The sequence below is a fragment of the Prionailurus viverrinus genome, chromosome B2 (genome assembly GCF_022837055.1).
Source record: "Prionailurus viverrinus isolate Anna chromosome B2, UM_Priviv_1.0, whole genome shotgun sequence".
Classification (NCBI taxonomy): domain Eukaryota; kingdom Metazoa; phylum Chordata; class Mammalia; order Carnivora; family Felidae; genus Prionailurus; species Prionailurus viverrinus.
Genome location: NC_062565.1, coordinates 45817991 through 45834670, shown reverse-complemented (window position 1 = coordinate 45834670; position 16680 = coordinate 45817991). Strand labels below are relative to the sequence as shown.

The window sequence follows — 16680 nt, the reverse complement described above, 5'->3', positions numbered from 1 at the left end:
GGAGGTGAGTAAGTGACGGAAGTAGAATTGACAGCAATTGCCATGTGTCCCATTCCAATGATTTAAATACTAGGCTGTTCATTTGTAAGGAGACTTGCCCTGAGAAAAAAGTGAACATAGCTTTTCCTTTCTCCTCTAAAGTCCCCATTCTTCCCTGCTATTTCCTACTGACGTAAACCACGAAAAGAAAGAGATGATGAATATTTAGTGGTTTCAGTTTACTTGAAAATTTTGATCTTTTTATTAAAAGATATTCTTCTAGTACAGGAGTCTGCAAACTCTAGCCCAAAGGTCCAATCCAGACTTCTATCTGTTGTTATACAGATTATGAGCTAAGAATGAGTTTTTCCTTTTTTGACTGTGGAAGTAAAATCAAAAGAAAAGCAGTCATTTATGGTGTGTGAAAATTCTATGAAACTTAAATGTTAGTGACCCTAATTACAGTTATTAGAATATGGGCACACAGTCATCTCACATTGCCTGTGGCTACTGTCGTGTGCCAACAGGAGAGTTGAGTAGCTGTGATACAGACCATATGCTGCCTGCTCACTGCTTTGCACAGCTGCTTGGTTCACTATAAATCACAATTATTATTCTACAACATTTCTGGTGTTATGCACATTGCTGTACTATAACATTTGTTTTATTACGATTATATACGATATAAAAATAAGAGAAGAAAAAACTAGACTTTGAATAATTCAGTCTTTTTTTTTAGGGGGGGAGGGGCAGAGAGCAAGAGAGAGAGAGAGAGAGAGAGAGAGAAAGAGAATCTGAAGCAGGATCCACACTCAGCACAGAACTGGATGCAGGACTTGATCTCATAATCTTGAGATTATGACCTAAGCCGAAATCAAGAGTCAGACACTTAACTGACTGAGCCACCAGGCGCCCCTGAATAATTAACTCAGTCTTAAGGTACAGTAAAGGGATTATTTCGGTATCAAATTAGATGGCAAAATATTTTTGTATTAAGCAGTAACACTATAACAATACTAATAAATGTTGATATTTCTAGATTATGCACTTATCACATCTCCCATGATGGGAAAGCAATAATCAGAAAAAAGAAAAGTTTAAAATATCTCATTACAACAGAATTTATTCACAAAAATTAAAAAAAAAATATGAGGCTGCAATTAAATATTTGAGCAGCTCATTTATTAGCCAATCAAGAGAACACACTTACCAATGTTGACTTATCATATGAAGAAATGTAGCCAGAGAAAGTAGTTAACATTGTCAACTATTTGCCAAGAACAGCTGCTCAAAAAATTGAAAACATGGGAAGCAAATAGTCAATTAAAAACAAGGTAAATTACCTCAAGTGGTTTTCCTTGGCTCTTGATTAGTCCAAAGATACTGACAATACTAGTTGGTTATTGCTTATTAGTGAAGTCAATGATGAGTTTGAAGTGACTGAAAAATTACCCATGTAAATAATCTGTGTAGAGCAAATACAGATGAGAATATTTTCAAACACAGTGAGTAAACACTCATTTACAACAACCTGAAGTGGAATCTGCTAAGATGTGTTATAACTGATGGTGGCAAAAATATGCACGGAGTTATTTCCACAACACTGATGTTGTTTGAATCACAAGTAATATCAAAGTGCTTTAGAAGACCTGTGCTGTCATAAGTTAAAACAATAAGCTAGATCTTTTTATACAAATTGGTGGTGGGCTAAAAGTAAGCTTACAACAGCATTTTTCTTACCTTCATGAATGTGCAAAGGAAATGCACATTTTATAATCCATTGAATGGTGCAAATGAGGAGCTTCTATAGAACCTTCAATTGGACATGATTCCTCTGCAATGTAATGATGTAAAGTAAATATCAAGATGAGAATCTAATAGAATCAATCAATTCCTTCCAAGAGATTAACTATATGCGTTAAAATAACGTGGTTGTGGATGGTCATCAGTATCAGTTCCTCTCTTTGGGAAAACGCATTTCATAGAGGAAATATACACAAAATCTCATTACAGATCAACATTAACAGGTGGACATGTGCAATCAGTTTTGATGATTGAGAACACTAAATCTGAAACCCCAAATGACCACAACTTAGTGACTTAAAATAATACTCACTTATTATCTCACAGCTTTATAAGCTACAGCTTTATAAGTCAGATTTGCAGCTGCAAATCTCACAGGCCAAAATCAAGATGTCAGCAAAGCTATGTTCCTTTCTGGAAACTCTGGGAGTGATTCCACTTCTAAGCTCATTTAGATTGTTGGTCAATCGCAGTTTGTATGGGTGTGGAATTGGAGCCCTCATTTCCTTTATGACTATCAGCCAGGGGCCACAATACTCTCCACATTCTTTCTCATGCTTTCAATGTGGCCCCTCCACAGGAGCCACCAACCACAGGTCAGCTCCCTCTCACACTTCCAATCTCTACTTCTCCTTCCCTGCATCTCTCTGACTTTAGCCTAAAGCATTCTCTCTGCTTTTAAGAGCTCATTTAAGGGGTGTCTGGGTGGCTCAGTCAGTTGAGCATTGGACTCTTAGCATTGGACTCTTGACTTAGCTCAGGTCATGATCTCAGGATCTCATGGTTCGTGAGTTTGAGCCCTGTGCTGGGCTCCACACTGACCATATGGAACCTTCTTGGGATTCTGTCTCTGCTTTCTGCCTCTCTCTCTCTCTCCTTTCTCAAAAATAAGTAAATAAACTTAAATAACAAAAGAGCTCATTTAATTAGAATAGGCCCACCTGGATAAACTAAGCCATTATCCCTATATTAACACCCATAAGATCAATTATATCTGCAACTTCCCTTTTGCTATACAGCATAGTTAAAGGACACAAGGGTTAGGGTGTGGACATATTTGTAGGGTCATTCTTTATTTTTCCTACCATATCCAATTGAGCAAAATGTTATTACCCCCCAAAAAAAATTCATTCTTTTCATTAGTAGCTTCATGTTATATAAATTATATTATTATCATTAATTTTGAATTCTATTAATTAAAAATGTATGGAAATGTATATTCCTCTCTTGCTATACAAAAACCTGACTAATATTCTCAATTTTGCCTTTTGGCCCATAAGCCTAAAATATTTACTTTCTGGCCCATTACAGAAAAATTTGCTGATTTATGTTATGGAAGAAAAATAGGTTGGTGCAGACTTTCTGGACAGAAGTTTAACAAAATGTTTCAGAAACTAAAATGAAAAAGAATAAACAAAACAAATTAAAATAAAAACCGTGCCAGGAATTATATTACCAGAAACTTTTTCGAGGAAACAGTGTATGTGTGCACTCAAATTTAGCAATAGTTTTTGCTTATTCAGCATCATTTACAAAGGCAGAAATTTGTAGTCAGGCCAAGTATGTACCAGTGGGGGATGGTTAAATGAATTGAGTAAATCCATTTAGCACTAAAATTATATTATAATTAATGTAAATGGTAGCTATTTTTATTGCCATTGATTATATACATTTTAATATTTTTAATAACATATATTTATTTTATTTTAAAGAGATAACTATAATTAAAAGTTGTTTTATGAAACAAATTGACTTAATTTTGTGGGACCATTAAAGAAGCAATAAAAAGAGACTTTGGTCTAATGTGGGTAATCCTGAAATAGAGCTCTATAAATATCATTTAGAGATACGGAGAAATATTCAAGAAGAAATGACGGGGGTCGTCCCTCAGGAGTGAGCCTGGGAGCAGGAAAAGGTAGGGCAGGGATTTTTGCTTTTCATCATAAGGTCTATGCACCATTTGATTCCGCTTTGATAAAAGTGAAAAAATATGGAATTTGCATGTGTATGTGTGTGTGTGGTTTATTTTGTAAAAGAAATATATGCTGAGGCTGTCTTGTCATCAGGGAAGCACTATACTCCACAAAACAAGAAATGACTGAGAAATTGAGAGTAGAGCTGGTTGCTAAGTTTGATCCCTCTGACCAAACAGGCCAGAGTTTAAATGAATGAAATGTAAATTGAATGAAATCTCAAAAGACCTGAAAACAATATTTTGTAGGCCATGTTTTTCCTTTTTTTTTTTTTTTAACGTAATTTAATTTTTTAAGTTACTTTAGAGAGAGAGACAGAGAGGTGGGAGTAGAGGGGCAGAGGGAGAGACAATGAGAGAGGAGAGATAGAATCTCAAGCAAGCTCCACGCTCAGTGTGGAGCCTGACACAGGCCTCGATCCCAACCCCCTGGGATCATGACCTGAGCCAAAATCAAGAGTCAGACACTCAACCAACTGAGCCACCCAGGCCCCCCATGTTTTTCCTTTTGAGTCTCATGTTCTAACGTCTTCCTTCTACATTCATTTCCTGAAGAGAAGGCCTTTGAATTTTGCTGGTTATACAAAGACCTCCCTTCCCACCAAGAGAAGGGAAATCATTAAGCAAAGGCCTTTTTTCTCCAGGGGCAAAGCTGACATAGGCAGTGGAATATTTTCCCTGGATACACGAATAGGCAAAGTAAGAAAAGTCAATAGATAATGTTTCATAACAAGGAAATATCCAAGATACTCTAAGAACACAGAAAGACAGAGCAGTCCAAATAGCAGAATCAAGTGAGGCTTTCAAGTAGGTAGGACTGCTTTCAAATTCGAGGAATTCCTAATCCTCTGAGTCTCAGTTCTAATATCAGTAATAGTGAGTAAGATATATCTATGTCACAGGATTCCTTAGTAATTAAATGAAATAATGAGTATAAAATCACAAGCATAATATTTAGCTTATGATAAACATTCAACAAAGCTAAGTTTTTCTGCCTAGTGTTGTAAATTTCTCCCCCCAAACTGTATCCTTTTTAGTGTCTATAATCATATGAATAATATCTAAGCATATCTGTATATACTTAGGTACAGCTTTTAAATATATGCAAATTAATTTAAGTTAATTATCTCTGTTTTACTTTCAAGTAATTATGTACCTCCTTTCACTTTAGCTATTTTGAAAGCAGGAAGCACATCTAATAAATCTTGTGTAACACTCCATACAATATGCATCCTGCTTCTATTAATGTATTCCACTTAATCCCCACAATAGCCTGCAAGGTGTGAGCTTTTCTTGTCCCATCTTATCCCTATACAGATGAGAAGGCTAAAGTGTACAGTGGTTAAATAAGTTGGCCAAGCTAATGCCATTCACAGGTGACAGAGTAGGGATCTGAGGGACTTGAATAGTTGTATCTGTGTCCAGGGTCCAGATAATCTGTTATGGTGTATCGCCATCACCCAGAAATATTATTGTCATTGCTTTCATGCTTATCTTTGTAAATGCATTCAGGAGGTACACTATCTGTTTTTAGCCTACATATCCACATTGACTCTATCACCGCATCATTTCTATTTTCACTTGCGGGTAACTCACGAATATTTTCATTTTCTACCATCCCCGTCCATAGTACCCTGGTCCAGGCTGCTCTTGTCATGGCTCAACTGTTTCAGCCTCCTGAAGGATCACTCAGTCTTCACTCTTACGCCTTCCAGCTCATTCACTACACTGCAGCATGGCTATATTCTAAAACCCAATCTGTTCTTATAGCACTTTAGTAACTCCCCATTGCTCTGAGGAAAGTGCTCCAACTCTCTAATTCCCCCTACAGTATAAGCTCCATGAAAGTAGCAGCCCTGTACAGCTTGCCTAGGAGGGCTTTGCACATTTTGGTGATTCAAGAAGTCTTTGTTCAGTTAGCGTGTTGAAGGAAACTGGTTTCCAGGCTTCCTTATATTCATGCACCTGTTCATTCTATCAGCTCATCTTTTGCCATTCCTGCCCTTGAATATACACTCCAGCTCTAATAAACTTTTTGTTTAGGTCCTGAAAATCATCAAAAAGACAATCAGTGATCAGAAACACACAGCACTGAGAATGAGCAAGATCTACTCCAAGGTGCAGACAATCTGATAATCCCAGGAGAGCTGAGGCTGGCAACAGGGCAGCCGGAAGGGCCAAAGAGATGCTTCGGAACAACCACCACAAAGGGCAATGGATATAAGGCAAATGGGAGCATAGACCCGTGTCACCAACCACAAGGACTAAACCTAAGGCTCAAAAGTAATTTGTTATGTCTTATCCTTAGTGACAGTTATATTTCTCCTTTCTTCCTTAGTTTTTTTTGTTGTTGTTTTGTTTTTGTTTTTTGTTTTTGTTTTCGTTTTTTTATACTTCTATCACACTAGGAGGGCCATTCGGGGATGAATTAAGTGTGTATTATGCTATTGTATGTTTATTATACGTTAGTTATCCTGCTAGAAACTGAAGGTACAAGACCTGAGGGTAATAGGCATTGTCCTCATGAAGACTGCAGGCTATGTAGGAGGAAGATAGAGATTAGTTCAATACAACAGGATAAAGATTTCCCTAAGTTTCACAGCTGCTCAGCAAAGGGGGGGGGCACTGTGCCAAAGACGAAGGCCCACAGAAAGGGTTCATCACAATTTCTGTAAATGCCTATTGATTTCGCCTATGTCAACAAGATAACTAAATCTCCAGATGGTTAGTCTACACGTTTTCTGGAGATGTGTTGTTTACGTACAAATGTGAATGGTCATAGGAAGCTTTCTTATTTTTTCCATTTGAATATTAACTCAGTTTGTTTACACTGATGTTCCTGGCTAAAAGGCTGAAAATTTCCCAAAGGTCACGGTGAAATTCCTCACCTCGTTTGACAGACTGAAGACCAAATTTTTGAATGTCAAGCACCCTTATAAATAGTCTGAGTTTGTCTGTTGTCTAATGCCATTTCACTTACATTTTTTCTGAAGAAATCTGTTTTCCTCAGCAAGAAAACTCTATTGGGAATTAAGTAATAGTCAGGTGCTACATCAGGGGTCAGGCCCTCCCTTTTTTCTCCCCTCAATGGTGACACCATTTTGGGTGGGGTGAGAGGGAGTCCTTATACAGGGCAGGGGTTATAATCACAGGAGCGAAGCAACTCGGTCTTTCATATTGTGATTCCATATTGGCTGCAAACCCACCCAAATCTTTTCAGCCATATGCAGCATTGGATATGCAGAATGTGAAGTTACTCAGAAATCACAGTTGAAACTATTGGGAGCCGTGGTGTACCCGGTGTGGGGAGAAGGCAGGGTGGTGGGAGCACTCCACCTAATGTGTAGGCAATAATGTCATTGGCCGTAGAAACCTTAAAGAAATGATAAAACTGAGTAAAATCTGGTCTCTTCTTTTACTATCCCCATGCATTGTCATTTTAACAATGCCAGTCATATAATCCTCCTCCAAGCTGGGTTAGACCATTCTTTATGTGACCCTTCTGCCTCCCCACAAAGTCCTCTTCTCCGTACTTACATCTCTCTTTCTCCCTGACCCTAAGGGGGCAAGGGCTACCGTTACCAGAGCTGAGGAGTGTTGTTCTCTTCTTTTGCTGTTTGTAATGGTATCAGTGTTGGTGTCTGATGACTTAGCAATGAATGTGGAGTTCTAACACAGGGCGACATCCCTAATGCTTTCCCGTTCGAGTATCTCTTCTACGGTGAATCTGACGCTCGCTCCCACTCAACAATTGGCTTCATAAAATTCTTTTTTTTTTTCTTTTCTAGCATCCGATGGGAGAACTGTCTTGTCAGGAAACAGGATGTGCAATTTCGTGGTCAGGCCTGAACTTAATGAGCGACTCATCCTTTAGGCGCAGATTCTCCGCGGTTGCAGGAACACCACTAAAATCCCGGATCGGTAACCAACCACTGGATTTGATGATGAGGACGTGCGTTTTGGAAAACGTGCAACTTCAAAATAAACAATTTGAGAGAATTATACTACTGAGTTTATCCAGAAGAGAGAGATGTTTTTCAGAGTAATTTCAAGAAGGCCTTGCTAGGGACATTTTGGAAAAAAAAAATACTACTGGGAGGAAGGGAAGAAGGGAAGACCTACAGGAAGGAAGGAGAGAAGGCAAAAAAAATGGAGGAAATCCTTCGGTTTATTGTAGGGCCAACTGATAGACCTGTATTACACTCGGATTTCAGAAAAAAATTAAAAGATGATTTCAAGGGGCCCCTGGGTGGCTCAGTCGGTTAAGCATCTGACTTCAGCTCAGGTCATGATCTCACGGTTCGTGGGTTCGAGCCCAGCATCGGGCTCTGTTCTGACAGCCCGGAGCCCAGAGCCTGCTTCGTATTGTTTCCCTCTCTTTCTGCCCCTTCCCCACTCATGCTCTGTGTCTCTCTTAAAAATAAATACACATTAAACAAAAAAATTTAAGATGATTTTAAGAAAAAAGTGTGATTTACTTCTTCCCAAATTAGAAGATCTTTATTTTAATAGTTGAAAGTGGAATGTGTACAAAGCAGCATGTCGTCTTAGTGCATTGTCCGATAAACGTCAGCACTTAACTGCATTTTGGCAGGCAGTCTTTCGTTTTCCGTCCAGCTATTCCCCTGTGACCACAATATTCTGAGTATTTTTCCAGCCTCTCTATCTTTCTCCAGACCAACACCAAAGCTTGCGTTCTCCTGTGTGCTGGACCAGTCCTCACCCTCAGTGACTCTCTGTTTGATATCGTGCAAAGAGTAAACAGGAAAGCAAGGCTGACACTTGAACAGGGAATGACGTGTTAAAAGGTGGCAGACCTCACAAAGGAATCCCATGGAAGCAACTTCCGGAAGATGACGGAATCCCGGCAGGACAAGGCGGCGATCACCTACTTCAATTTTATTACTTTGTATCAGTTTACCCATGTAAATCTAAGGCCTACGGACACTGAAATGATCTCACCAAAGTGATAAACAGTGGTGAAGCAAGAGGAGAACCTGACTAAAGATTAAGACAAAAGTGATTGCTTCAAATCTTCTCCAAAACTTACTCTTAAATTCCACCATAGGAAAATACCAGTTCGGGCAATAATTCAGTACTGATGATTTATTTATAAATGGTATATTAGTGGATGTCTACACTGCTTTGTTCCTCTTTTGAGTACATAGTGTGGCTATTTTACAATGGGAATGAAAATGGTGCTTATTTTCAGTGGTAAGCATGCAGGGTGCAATGAGAGGACAATGGCACTGAACCTCTAAGCCACATTTGATGCACAATCTTATATATGATGAATTTTAGGTTATCAGTAATGCAAAGCCTATCTAAACTTCCTATAACTGTTTTTAATGTTTGTTTGAGAGAGAAAGAGACAGGGGTTGGGAGGGGCAGAGAGAAAAGGCGCGAGAGAGAATTCCAAGCAGGCTCCACGCTGTCAGCCCAGAGCTCAGTGCGGGGCTTGATCCCATGAACCCTGAGATCATGACCTGAGCCAAAATCAAGAGTTGGATGCTTAACCAACTGAGCCACCCAGATGCCCCTCCCATAACTTTTATTAAGTCAAGATGTTTGATTACACTCCTCAGTCATTACCAGTCAGTCATCTCCTACTCATACAGAAACAGTGATCAGAGATAGTGGATTCCCCCCAAAAGATAATACTCACATATTTGTACCCTATTGAAATAAAGGTAATTTTTAAAATATCAAATATCTCACAGGTGCCCGGATGGCTCAGTCCATTAAGCGTCCGACTTTGGCTCAGGTCATGATCTCATGGTTTGTGGGTTTGAGCCCCGTGTTGGGGTCTGTGCTGACAGCTCGGAGCCTGTAGCTACTTCAGATTCTGGGTCTCAATCTCTCTCTGCCCCTCCCCTGCTCTCCCTCAAAAGTAAATAAACATCAAAACAATTTATATATATATATTTATTTATATATAATGTGTATACATATATATGTGTGTGTGTGTGTGTGTGTGTGTGTGTGTGTGTGTGTGTGTGTGTTTAGCAAGGGGCACCTGGGTGGCTCAGTGGGTTAAGCATCCAACTTCAGCTCAGGTCACGATCTTACAGTTGGTAAGTTTGAGCCTTGCATTGGACTCTGCGCTGACAGCTTGGAGACTGGAGCCTGCTTCAGATTCTGTGTCTCCCTCTCTCTCTGCCCCTCCCTTGTTTGTGCTCCGTCTCTGTCTTTCAAAAATAAATAAACATTAAAAAAATTTTTTTTTAAATATATCAAATACCTTTGGACTTCCCCTGTGCGGTATTATAAAGCTTTTAACATAAATGGATTAAAACCAGAAAAACAATTCCTTATGAGTTTGTTTTCCATCCAGAAAGTATGGTCTCCAGAAACTAATTTGCTCCAGCAGAAAAACTCAACACCCAAGGTTAATGTCAGCTACCCAACATCCAAACATCCCTGCCATCACATTATGCTTCTTCCTAAGGAAACTTTTGTTTAAGACGAAACAAAACAAAACAAAACAAAACAAACTGACAAAGTAAACCCCACATAAACTCCCACACGACAATGTTCTCTGAGAAGAGGCTGGCCCCATTCCCAGCCCCATAGTGAGTCCAGATTGGTCTAAGCCAATTACTGCATTACTGATCCTCTCGCCAGTGATTGATTCAGACACGGGCCTGAGAAATGCGACTTATGAGGAAATCTGTTGGGGGTCTTCTGGAAAAGGTTTCTTCCCTCTTAGAAGAGATGCACAGAAAGAGGCAGCTTCCTTCTTCCCCAGGATCTTGTTTTGCCTGGTTGTGTGGCCTGTGACCAAACACAAGCACAACGCTCATGCTCTGGGGATGAGCAAAACAGAATGAGGAAGAGGACTTAGGTTCTTAAGGACACCCTTGAACCTCGAAATTAACAAGCTCTATAACTGTCATGCTTCTGGATACTGTTATGTTAGTGCTAGGACGTCCTTGGAACCACAGTAGAGGGGACGGCCATCTTGTCAGCACAACCCAGCGAAAAGCCCCTAGTAGTTGCCAGAACGAATCGGAGGTCAACCAATCACCAAGCGACACCTTAGTTCCCAAATAAAGCCTTTGACTGCTACAATTTTTTAGCCTCTGACTCCTATCTTTACCCTGCCTTACGCCTGACCCTAACATTTGGTTTGCCTGCATGTTGGTAGCTCCGTTTGGGGTCGGCCGCCACGACAGCATCGGCCCCTACAGGCATAGTGGGGTCGGTCATGTGGGTTTGGTCTGCATGTTCCCTGGCAGCGGCCTGGATGCGCTCCCTCTCCTCAGGGGTGAGGGTAGGGGTGAGGATTACCTGGATGTCATGCCACGTGAGACTGTAGGCTTGGGCAAGGTATTGGAATTCCTTAATGTATTGGGTGGGGTCAGCCGAGAATGACCCTAGCCGCTTTTTGATGGCGGATAAGTCTTGGAGGGAGAAGGGGACGTGAACGCAAACCAGGCCTTCAGGCCCTGCCACCTTGCGGAGAGGTAAGATGGCAGCTGGGGTCTGTTCGCTGGGAGGGGCCTGAGCACGAGTTCCGGATGATATGGGAGGCGAGGGCAGGACGGCTGGGGGTTGGGAGTACGGAGGGGGGCGAGGGCCGGCGGGCGGCGTGGCTAGATCCTCCAACGGGTCGGAGATCGGGGAAGTGGGTGAGGTGGGGTCATGGCGGGGGGGAGGGTTGCGGGCGGGCAAGGAGCACGCGTGCAGAGGGGCAGGAGGAACATAGGGTGGGGCGAGACCTGAGGTCCCAAAAGGCCATGACGTGGGGTATTTCTCCCCATTTTCCCCGACGAGGGCAGAAAGTGTCCAGATCGGTTAAAACTTGGTATTGTAAAGACCCCTCGGGTGGCCATTGAGAATCATTATCTAATTTGTACTGAGGCCAGACTACAGTGCGAAGGCGGAAGAGCCGGTTAGACGAAGTTTGCCTTGTAAGCCCAGGAGCCGGAAGTTTTTAACGGACGTTGGAGGGGGGTAAGAGATGGAGGCGGTTTAGACTCGTTACTCCCCATTGGCGTGGCAGGGCGAGGCGTCCCCCGCGCTGCAATAAGGGGCCTCGGGGAGTGCGGAGGAAAGGAGACTGACTTGCCAGACGTCTCTCGTGGGTGTCAGCCGTAGTTGGAGGAGGGAAGGAGGGGTCTGTCCTACTTACCGGCTCCTGTAGGCGCTTGAGAGTAGGGTGATGGCCTCTGGCTTGGCGAGGAGGGAGCTCAGCCAAGGGAGGCGAGCTACTACCTCCTCCCGGGTTTTGGCACCAAATGTTAGGGTCAGGCATAAGGCAGGGTAAAGATAGGAGTCAGATGCTAAAAAATTTTAGCAGTCAAAGGCTTTATTTGGGAACTAAGGTCTCGGGCAAGGTTCCCTGACTCAGGGAGAGAGAGAGGGAGGAGTCAGGGATGTCGCCCCCAGGTGTGGTGGGGCGGGATTTTTAAGCTGCAGCGGTTCCGGGTTTAGGTCCGGGTGGGCCTTTTTCGCGTCAGGTCATGCTGTCGCTCGGCGATTGGTTGACCTGTGATTCGTTCTGGCAGCTACTAGGGGCTTTTCGTTGGGTTGCGCTGGCGAGATGGCCGTCCCCTCTACTGTGGTTCCAAGGACATCCTAACAGATAAGAAATGCCCTTATTGTTTAAACCAATTGCTGGAAACATCCAAAATGATAAAGACCGACATTGCCTCTAAAACTGTATCTCTCAGACGTGCCCTTCCTGGACACGACAGGCCTAAGAGGTCAGACTCCTTAAAGCCACCACAGAAGAAGCTCAAAGAGCATTTTCCCAAAACCAACATTGCTCAAGTTGCCTGTGGGACGGAGAAGGAGATCTGCGTGAAACTGCATTATTCAGCCTCTCTTGCGACTAAATTCTATCTAAGGATGTAAGAGGAAATAACATATGCCATTCCAGACTGAGCCGTAAACGCCTCCCCAGCGGGCTCCTCCGGGCTCTTTCCCACGTTTAGCTGACTGGCCAGGAAATGGCCTCCCTTGGGAATGCCCTTGGAAGCCAGGAGTCGAAGATGGATGAATGACTTGTGGAACTGAGGTCTACCTTTTCTTGCTAAAACGGGAATACCCATAATGGACCGTTCACCTCCAACAAGATATAAACTTGTACTGTTTTACACCGCTAAAATTTAGAGGCTTATTTGTTAAGATCACGAGTATTATAGCACTGGTTAATACGACAGAGTTACAGGGCTTTGGTGAATGTTGCTATGAATGAAGTGACAAGAGGGTAAAGAACATAATCCAAGTTCATAGATAAGGTGTCTCGCTCAAAACACCCAGGAAGTAACGTGAGGGGCTGGCCTAGAACTCAGCTATTCTGGGTCCAAGTTCATGTTCTTCTGGTGTCCTAACCCACAAAAGGCCAAGTGGATAAATGCCAACCTGGTTCCACGTCTTGAAAACTGATATTGACCAACACACATCAGAAAAGACAAATCCTATATGAACAAACCAGTACAGATATTTGTGTTGTAACTGATTGGCCTCTACATGCACCACTTTCAGATTTATTTTAAGCTTTATTTTCAATCAGGTTTACTAAAATTATCATGCGATTGATATCCACTAATATTCTAGTGCAAATTAATATCCTGTAGGTTAATCTGGAATATTGCTAACATTCCCCTTCTTTTGAGCATATGCTTTATCTTTCTAATGAACCCATAATAGTATTTGCCCTTAGCTTTTTACAGTATCAAAATTAAGAAGGCATAATTTTCTTTCCTTCAATTTTTTCCAAAAAAAAAAATGTTTTTATTATTGAAAAATCATTTAAAGATCAGCCACTGAGCCAATTTGTCACTGTTGAAGTGACAGGTAAGGAGGTTACAGGTAAGCATGGGAAAGAGGCTTCAATGACCCATGTGGCAATAGATTAGGGTTGGAGACATACATAAACCCATGTTTAGTTTAATCTAGATACAAAGAGCTAAATAAAGAACTATTTATAGATATACACATGCACAGATTAGTATACAGACAGTCCCCAATTTACAATGGCTCGACACACAATTTTTCAACTTTATGTTGTTGCGCATCCAGTAGAAACCATACTCTGAATTTCGCAAGCCATATGCAGTAGGATCATCTCTCCTGATGCTAGGCAGTGACACTAAGCCACAGATTCCAGGTCACCATGCAGTCAGGAAGGTAAACAACCCATATGCCTTCAACCAGTTTTTCACTTTCAATATCATATTCAATAACTTACATGAGATATTCAACACTTTACTGTAAAATAGGCTTTATGTTAAACGGCTTTGCCCAACTGCGGGCCAATGTAAGTGCTCTGAACATGTTTAAGGTAGGCTAGACTTAGCTATGGTTTTGGTAGTTTAGGTGTATTAAATGGATTTTGAACTTGCAATATTTTCAACTTACCATGGGTTTTTTAGGACATCACCCCACTATCAGCTGAGGAAGATCTGCACACCCATGTATTTCCTTGTTGTCGGTGGCCAAGGTTTAGAAGTGATGACACCCCAACAGCAAGCAGCACACTTAGCATCCAGATCTTTGTTTCTAATACCATTGTCTAATAGACAAACCAGGACTTCTCGAGAAATGGCTGATACTCAGACAGAAAAGATACAAGACAAGCCTGGAATATCTTTTAGTGCTGGAAAATACAGAATACTTTTTCTTTTTTAAGGACCCAATAATAATGAGATATGTCAAAGGGAGACAGAGCACCCAGTGGGCAAAGTGGAACCAATCTGAGCAACAAAGGAAACAAAGTATTGAATTCTAATCCAAGCACAAGAGAAATATTTATAAATACCCCTAAACCCATGCTGATATAAAAGCATTAAATAAATGGAATGGAATGGAATGGAATGGAATGGAATGGAATAGAATAGAATAGAATAGAATAGAATAGAATAGAATAGAAGAATAGAAATCTCATACAGGAGCAAGGGCTGGGTGGAGAACCATCAGGGATATTATAGAAGCTATTGGCCTGGGGGTAGGGGGTGGGGTGGTGCAAACAGCCTGGTCTTCAAGGTCAATTTCAATTTTAAAGGCTGGAATTTTTTCTTTTATCTTCTATATAACACCACCTTTAAACTGTTGCCCTTAATTAACCATTGCCCCTGTTTCTGAGCTGCCTGCAGTCTCTCTGGTCTTCTAACTGAAAAACTGATTCCACTAGGAAAAATAAAACTCATCTATTAAGAGGATGAGATTTTTCAGCTTTTTTGTATGCACACGTGGGCATATCTCAAGTATCTGATGAAGAGTGGGTCATTTTACTATGATTAAGAAAGTGTGAATGAATCATGTTTTGAATCCCCATTTTCTCTATGAAGTCAGTGCAAAAAGAACAGAAACTTTGGAAAGCAGGTCTCCAGTTCACAACCAAACTTGGAACTTGTCTTCAAGGGTTCTTCACATTCTTTCCAGAACACTGGGCCTTGTGAAAGGCCCAATCAGCAAAAAAATAAAATACACACATCCACTTACTAATAGTAAAGTTTTTGAAGTTGATGGGATCTGCAGGTGAGAGTTTCTCATCTTTACAGGGTTAGGTACTCAGGGAGGAATTGTACCTGGTGGGAGTTTTCTCTCCTCTGTGGTGAAGGAGACTCACTGTTTTACATATTAAACGACTCCAGTGTATTTCCTCCTAGCCCTGTCACCCTCTTTATTGAGGCAAAACCTATGTGATGAGTGTCCCAAAATGTTTGTTTCTGTAATTCCACTCACAAGAGAAAACTAGATAGCCTCTGGGTCTACTTCATATCAGAATAAATCTGATGGAAGGGAAAATGGGGAAAGGGAACTGAAACCAGAAACTAAGAACTTTTTGTCCTAAACTTCAAAAGTACAGGAAGTGAACGTAATATTTTATGGGAAACTACACACTGCTTGTGGATCTTCACTACCAACCCGCGACACAGACAAACACACACACCAAGCCACAGGCGACTGCTATTGGCAAATGCCTCCTCTCCAATCACCAGATCAAGGAAGGGATCTCTAGAGGCCCAACGCACCACCCACAAATGGGGTCTCTGGCAGCCCTCGGCTGCAGCCTACTAGTCTGGAATGACGGCGGGAAGGTGTTGCAAGGAAATCCCTTGCATGCTTTGTGGTATGTTAAAAATGCAGCATCATCCTCTCTGCTCTCTTTTTCCTTCGGCAGGAAAGCAGATTTCGAGGGCACAAGGAAACTGGAGGGGCAAAACGGCTGCTGGCCTCCAGGAGCCCTCGAGCTCCCTCCCTCCACACCCCCCCCCATACACCCCCTCTCCCCCCCGCAGGCTCTAATTGCCTTTGCTCCAATGGGCCAGCAGCACCTTCACCAGTTTCCTCTTCCATTCACTCCAGCCAGGAGGGAAGAGGGAAAACAAAACTCTAAAAATAACTGCCAGCATCTTTAAAAAAAAGCTTAGCTGCCCCCCCCCCCACCTCGCTCCCTCCCTTCTAGTCTCTCTCCTCCCCGCCCCCCTCCGCCCCTTTTGGGGCACATGTCTGCTTCTTACAACACCGAGGCACATGGTTCCAGTTAGGCACCGAACCCCATCAAGACGGAGAGGAAATCCACATCTGTGGGACGCTCCGCACGGAACCACCTCCAGCGAGGGAGGCCGGGGGACTGCAGCACCGAGATGAAGGGCTAGACCGAGGGAACGCTGCTCATGCGGTGAGAGGGGCGCGGGAGGCGGCGAGGGCGCGGGGAGGCCGGGGAGGGGTGGGCCCCGCGGTGCCCCCGCAGCGCGCTGTCGATATTTGCCCGCCTTGCTGCAACTTGCTGCAGTGTTTGAAAGAGTAGTAGGAGCGCATGGAGGTGGGGCCGGGGAAAGACCAGGCGGAGTGGTTGGGGGTGAGCGCGGAGGGGTGGGGACGCGCGGTGGTGCTGGGGAGGGGGGCTGGCCCGGAGGGGGGTGGGATGGGGGAGCGGGGGGGGGGGGTGGCCCGGCGCTTACACATGTCAC

At 42.6% G+C, this 16680-nt stretch overlaps 1 long non-coding RNA gene across 1 annotated transcript; it reads right to left on the bottom strand.

Moving 5' to 3' along the window:
- Positions 1-223: 223 nt before the first annotated feature.
- On the bottom strand, positions 224-11247 carry LOC125165200 (uncharacterized). Its single transcript, XR_007152015.1, has 3 exons — positions 11045-11247; positions 1720-1813; positions 224-358 (listed from the first exon to the last, which is right to left on the bottom strand). It is a non-coding gene; the product is annotated as an uncharacterized LOC125165200 (long non-coding RNA).
- Positions 11248-16680: the final 5433 nt, after the last annotated feature.